The 6,351-nt window shown below is 39.2% G+C and overlaps 1 pseudogene; it reads right to left on the bottom strand.

The window, feature by feature from the left end:
• Positions 1-1,024: 1,024 nt before the first annotated feature.
• Positions 1,025-4,140, bottom strand: LOC146079966 (olfactory receptor 6B1-like; annotated as a pseudogene).
• Positions 4,141-6,351: the final 2,211 nt, after the last annotated feature.

Below are 6,351 nucleotides of genomic sequence, written 5' to 3'. Positions count from 1 at the left end.
ACTAAAAAGTGTTTTTATTTTGATAGAACAAACTTTTAATTACACAATACATGGCTATAAATGACTTAATTGGAAAGACAGATGTTAATCATTTCCATCTCACCTACACCCTTCTACTTCTATTTAATGGAGAACTGGATTCCCTCTATCTCTTGGAGACTTCAATTCTGAGAACTGATTCAGAGTTGATCGCAAAAGCAAAGTCTTTCTCAAATGAGCAAAACCATGCTGCACTGCAGGTGGGGCAGATGTAACATGTGCAGAGTTAGATTTGTGTGTTATTTTGTTCTGTGCAGGATAAATACTGGCTGCTTTATTTTTACACTGCAATTTAGATTTCAGTTTGAACACATCCCAACCAAATCTGTCTCCCTGCTCATGTTACATCTGCCCCACCTACAATGAAACATGGTTTTGTCTATTTGAGAAAGATTTGGCTTTTGTGATAAACTCTAAGGCTGTGTACACACGGGGGCGATTTAGTTTAATATCGCGGCAATATGGTCGCTGAGCGACCATATTGCCCACGATGGGAGTGTGCACCAACGATATATCGCCGGGTGCGCGCTCCCGTTTTCTCCCCCATAGTGATCGCTGGTCGCAGGAACATGCTCCTGCGACCAGCTGATTTACACTGCCGGGCTCCCCCCGGCAGTTTCTTTTTCATCAGCGACCATCTCTGGTCGCTGATGAAAATGGGACACTGAGCGATATATCGCTCGGCGATATATCCCCCCGTGTGTACGGGGCTTAAGGGCCATATGTATCAAGTTTTAAAAGGTGATAACATGAAGAGAGCGATAAACAGAAGGCGAATCAGCTCCAAACTGCTATGCTACAGGCTGGGTTTGAAAAATGACAGGAAGGAGCTGTTGTTTATCAGGCTTGTTATCTGTCTCCACTTTATCACTTCTTGAAACTTGATACATCTGGCCCTAAATCAGGAACATGACTGGCTGCCTCTTACTGATTGAAATACAGTAGATCATACCCATCAACTTTTTCTCATCTGTGTATTATTTGACTACAATGATAAAGCTTTCTTTATACATAATAAAGTTTTTTCTTTTGTTTTCCTTAGTGCTAGCTGAGCTTCTTTGTTCCTTAAAGTATAAATAAAAGGATTAAGCAATGGAGTTAGGATTGTGTACAGCACAGATAGAATCTTATTAGAACTTGATGCCCCACTAGTCGTAGGGCGAACATAGACAAAGATCATTGTACTATAGTAAAGTGTAACCACTGTGAGATGAGAAGCAAATGTCGAGCTGGCTTTTCTCTTCCCATTTACTGATGATATTGACAGTACAGTATTCTAAAGTATGACAACAGAGTCACGATACATGAACCCACCAATATCACCGACGCTAGGAGAAAGATAAGTGTCTCAGTCTGGTGGACATTAGTACATGATAGTCTCAGGAGCGGGGTGATGTCACAAAAAAAATGCTGGATGTGGTCAGGGCCACAAAACTCCAAGGTAGAGATAAATAGAATGGATGACATGGTGGATACAAAACCAGATGACCAACAGCAAGTAACCAAAATATTACAGATCTTTACAGTCATGACAGTGTGATAATGTAAAGGCTTACAGACTGCTAGGAACCTGTCATAGGCCATCACAGCGAGAAGAAAACATTCTGTTGACCCCAGGGACCCAAAAAAGTACAATTGTGTAAGGCAAGCAACAAAAGAAATAGTATTATTGCCAGTTATTGAACTGTGAAGCATTTTGGGTAAGGTAACGGAAATGTAGCACATTTCCAGAGCAGCAAGATGGCACAGAAAGAAGTACATTGGTGTGTGGAGAATCCTATCAAACCTGCAGATGATGATAATGATAAAGTTGCCAGCCAAAGCTAAGGTGTAAATTGCAGTGAAAGACATTATGAAAATAACATGTCCAACAGGGGAAACCCAAAGCTGTAGGAGGACGAAGACTGTGACCTGGGTGCTGTTCATACTTTTTATCTTCATATAACTAGACAGCAGAAAACAAAATATTGTTAAAATGTAAACCTTTTGTTGTTAATGTAAATAATAATGTCAAATTCAGATTTACAAGTGGATTTATGGAAAATGTGAGCGAATGGAATTTATTAGTTTTACTATATAAGCAATAAGAGTGGTGGTATGGCACTCAGTCATATACCATTCTACTCGAGCTATTTTATTATCTGAAACTTTCATCAAAGTGTAAAGTAAAGAAATAGAAGGAAAACTGTCATTGTACAATATTTTCCTCACTTTGTACCCTGATGAAAGTTTGTATCTGCACTAGATAAAACATTTCTGCACTTGGAAAGACCTTGGCCAGATGCACTAAGCTTCAAAAGTGATAAAATGGAGAGTGATAAAAAACAACCAATCAGCTACTACCTGCCATGTCACAGAGTGTGTTGGAAAAATGTCAGGCAGGAGCTGACTGGTTGGTTGTTTATCAATCTCCATTGACAATTAGAGTTCCATGGAACTAATATAGTTCACTATTAATATATTCCATGGTACATACTATAGAGTCATTATACTCATTTTTTGTATGATATTCTTGGAATAAATGCCCTTCTGAATTAACTTGGTCTGTGGATATTGCCATGTTAAAAAATACCTCTTTGGAACTTACATAGTTACATAGTAGTTAAGGCCGAATAAACATGTGCGTCCATCAAGTTCATAATAACCTTGGTTATTGTGTATGATCCATTTGCTAAATCCCTTATTACAGTATGTGTTGTGTATTCTAATTTATTAAAAGACAGATTATGATTGTTTTTTGTACCCCTGGATGTTTTTACCCAAAAGATGTTTGTCCAACCTTATTTTTAACAATTGTTTTGTGTCAGTGGACACCACCTCTCCAGGAAGAGAGTTCCATAAATTGGCTGCCCTGACTGTAAAAAATGTTTCCTTCCAAAGGAACAAAATCTTCTTTGCTCTTATCTAAGCTCATGCCCACGTGTCCTAGAGTCTTTCCTCAAAGAGAATAGGGTGCCTGACAGTTCCTTATATTGGCCCATGATATATTTGTACATGTTTAGCATTTCTCACCTTAAACATCTTTTATGTAGCATAAATAAACCCAGTTGTCTTCATAGCTTAAATTCTAAAACCCCTTTATTAGCTTTGATACTCTTCTTTGGACTTTTTACAGTTCTATGATGTCTTTTTTGTAGTGCAGGGCCCAGAATTGTACTCATTGTTCTAGATGCAGTCTAACCAATGCTTTGTAGAGTGGCATAATTACATTTGAGTCTCTAGTCTCCATACACCTTCTTATAAAAGATAGTATCCTGTTGGGCTTATTTTTTGCTACATGACACTGAGCACTACACCCCAGTTTGTTATCAATTTGGACTCCTAAATCCATTCCAGTTCTGAAATAACCAAAGCAACCAAATTTAGGTTCATTAATCTGTGTGTATTGCCTAATTAGTTTCCACTGTGTGATCAGGCCAAGGGTGGAACAGTGATTGGGTGGAAAGAAACCTTTTGGTGAACTACTATAGCTAGACACAGGTGACCACTATTCTTGAAGGGAGATATACTGGTACATATTGATTCCAATCCATAATTTTGATATTAACGCTAAATAGGGTGTAAAAGATACCTTTATGTTCATGCATTTCACTGTTATAAGGTTAGTGTATTAAAAAACAATGTTGTTTTGCAGAAAGTACATTAAATATTGATATAATAAGATGTTCAATTTCTTCTCATCTTCCGACTGTCAAGAATCATCAGGAGGGACAATGAAATTAGAGAAGCTATGTGCATTGTTTTAAGGACATTGCACTTGTCGGACCAAACACAGACATTGTTATGTAGTGTCACCAACTGTTCCACAGAGTTTTCTTTGATCACTAATACACCAAGAAAAGTACTTTGCATGGGTACCCTGTATATTGACACTGGAAATTAAAGTAGGGTTATTAACTGTCTAGAAAACATCTTTTTACATCATTTGAAGTGAGTTCAGGGAAAGTTTTTGTCAAAATCATTTACAGGTGGCTACTTTCTGATTCACTGGCATACCAATTTCAACTAGGCATGAGTGGGTTAGGTTCCTAGAGAACCGAACCCCCCCCCGAACTTACCTGATCCGAGGCGGCTTGCAAGAGGTTTGATCCTTGACGTCATTTACTCGATCCAAATCAGGTCTTAATGTCAACTTCCCACTGTCGGATTTTCCCCATCTTTATTCCGACAGTTGATTTGAGACAGCACGGACAGGTCCAGGCTGTCTGCTGAAAGGAGGCTACTATGGGGGCTGAGAGGGGACTGAAAAGGGTTGTAATGGACTAAAAACAATTGGTGCCGGACGGGGTCCCGACAGTCGGTATCCCAACAGGCATTTACCCGACGTCGGGATCCCGACTGTCAAAACACCGGCAGCCGGCTATTTTCCCTCATGGGGGTCCACAACCCCCATAGAGGGAGAATAGAATAGGTGGCTCGCATAGCGAGCCACCGTGCCCGCAGCGTGGCGAGCGCAGCGAGCCCGCAAGGTCTGTCCAGTCAGGATCCCGACGTTGGGATAATGACTGTCGGGATCCCGACTGTCGGACCCCTATACCAAACCCAAAAACAATAGTGTGAGATGTTCACAATAGACTGTAAATGTGTGGAAATGAATAATATTGAGGTTAATAATACTGTAAAAATAAAAAAGAAAACAAATTGTGATTTTAGTAGTTTTTATGATTTAAAAAAAATACAGATCCAAAACTCTAAAGGGAGGCTTTGGCAAAACCAATCCAGATAGAAAACTAAGACACAAAACCAAAGAAGTGTCCTTTCACACCTATTAGAAAAGCTAAGGGATGTCATAGAAACATGTCATAGGACTCTCCTAAGGATTTGTCATTTCTGGGAATGGCAATAATATTATGAAATAATTAAAAATGAGTGAATTTGAACATGTTCCATGTTTTGTGCACACAAACAAATTGCAGATACAGAATTTTTGTATTTTTTTAAAATCACATGGGCATGCAGAAAATGCTGTCTGTGGAGTAAATATTTCAAGGGGAGTTTCACAACATCTGGAGGGCCAACGTTGGACATGCCTGCTTTATATGGTTCATCCAAAAAAGGAACAACAACCAGCCAGCCAAGTATACAAAACAAGTCATGACATTGGGGGAGGAGGGGGAATGTACCTTAGTGTAGTACAGAGGAGAATATTTCCCACATTATGCAAGTACTGAACACATTCAAAATAGTAACCTATGAAGTTATTTCAGACACTGTCAACTTGAGTCAGGTGATTCCCCTAAATTAGAGGAATGAAAAAGCAGCTTCAGAAAATGAAGGAGGTAGTTAATTTGTGCAAGTCCTTTATAATACATACCTACCAAAATGACCCTCTCCAGGAGGGACACAATGCTCTCTCTATTCCTGGACGTTCCTCATAATTTATGATTGCCATCACCTGTGATGAAACAACTTTGTTAACAATTAGCCTGTTCAAAACAGGGGATAGCAATAATACATTAAGAGGGAAGTCCAGGAACAGAGCATTGTGCCCCTCCTAGAATGGGTCATGTTGGGAGGTATGATAATATCCAACATAAGGGTGTAAGGTAACAAGAACATACCTCCCAACATGACCCTCTCCAGGAGGGACACAATGCTCTGTTCCTGGTCTTCCCTCTTATGTATGATTGTCATCACCTGTGTGGAAATACCTTGCTTAACCATTTACCTGTTTAAAACAGGTGATGGCAATCCTACATTAAGAGGGAAGTCCAGAAACAGAGCATTGTGTCCCTCCTGGAGAGGCTCATGTTGGGAGGTATGCAAGAACAATTACATTTTGCATCACTTTTCTTTTCTGCCACTGCTTAGTGGTGGTGTTTCATGAATGTGCTATAAACTGCCATTTGTTTGTGTTGCTGCTCTGTAACCATCCAGCTTGCTGCAGCTTTTGGTCTGTATTGGTGAAATCAATACTGTGAGCGTTGTGGTTAAAATTGACTACAAATGATTGGAATGGAATGTTAATGAGGTTCATAATATAATAGGAACAAAAACATTTTAATTACAAAATGTTTTTAGTGGTAATACCTGTCTGATAGTAGTAGTAGTAGTAGTAGTAGTAGTAGTAGTAGTAGTACATATTTGATTAAATACTGTTTTCAACAAAATCCCATCATCCTTAGTGAATTATAGTGTATACTGCGAATCCTATTACATATAGGGCCTTATTCTAGTTCACTCTTTCTGACAAAATCCTTCTTAGATGGTCAAAACCATGTGCACCGCAGGTGGGGAGATGTTACTTGTGCAGAGAGAATAAGATTTGGGTGGGGTTTTACTTCAAAGGGAGATCTATATTGCAGTGTAAAA

This window comes from Crinia signifera, chromosome 1 (assembly GCF_055691185.1).
Source record: "Crinia signifera chromosome 1, ASM5569118v1, whole genome shotgun sequence".
Lineage (NCBI taxonomy): Eukaryota > Metazoa > Chordata > Amphibia > Anura > Myobatrachidae > Crinia > Crinia signifera.
Note: the sequence above shows the minus strand (reverse complement) of the source record. Positions and strands in the feature narration are given on the sequence as shown.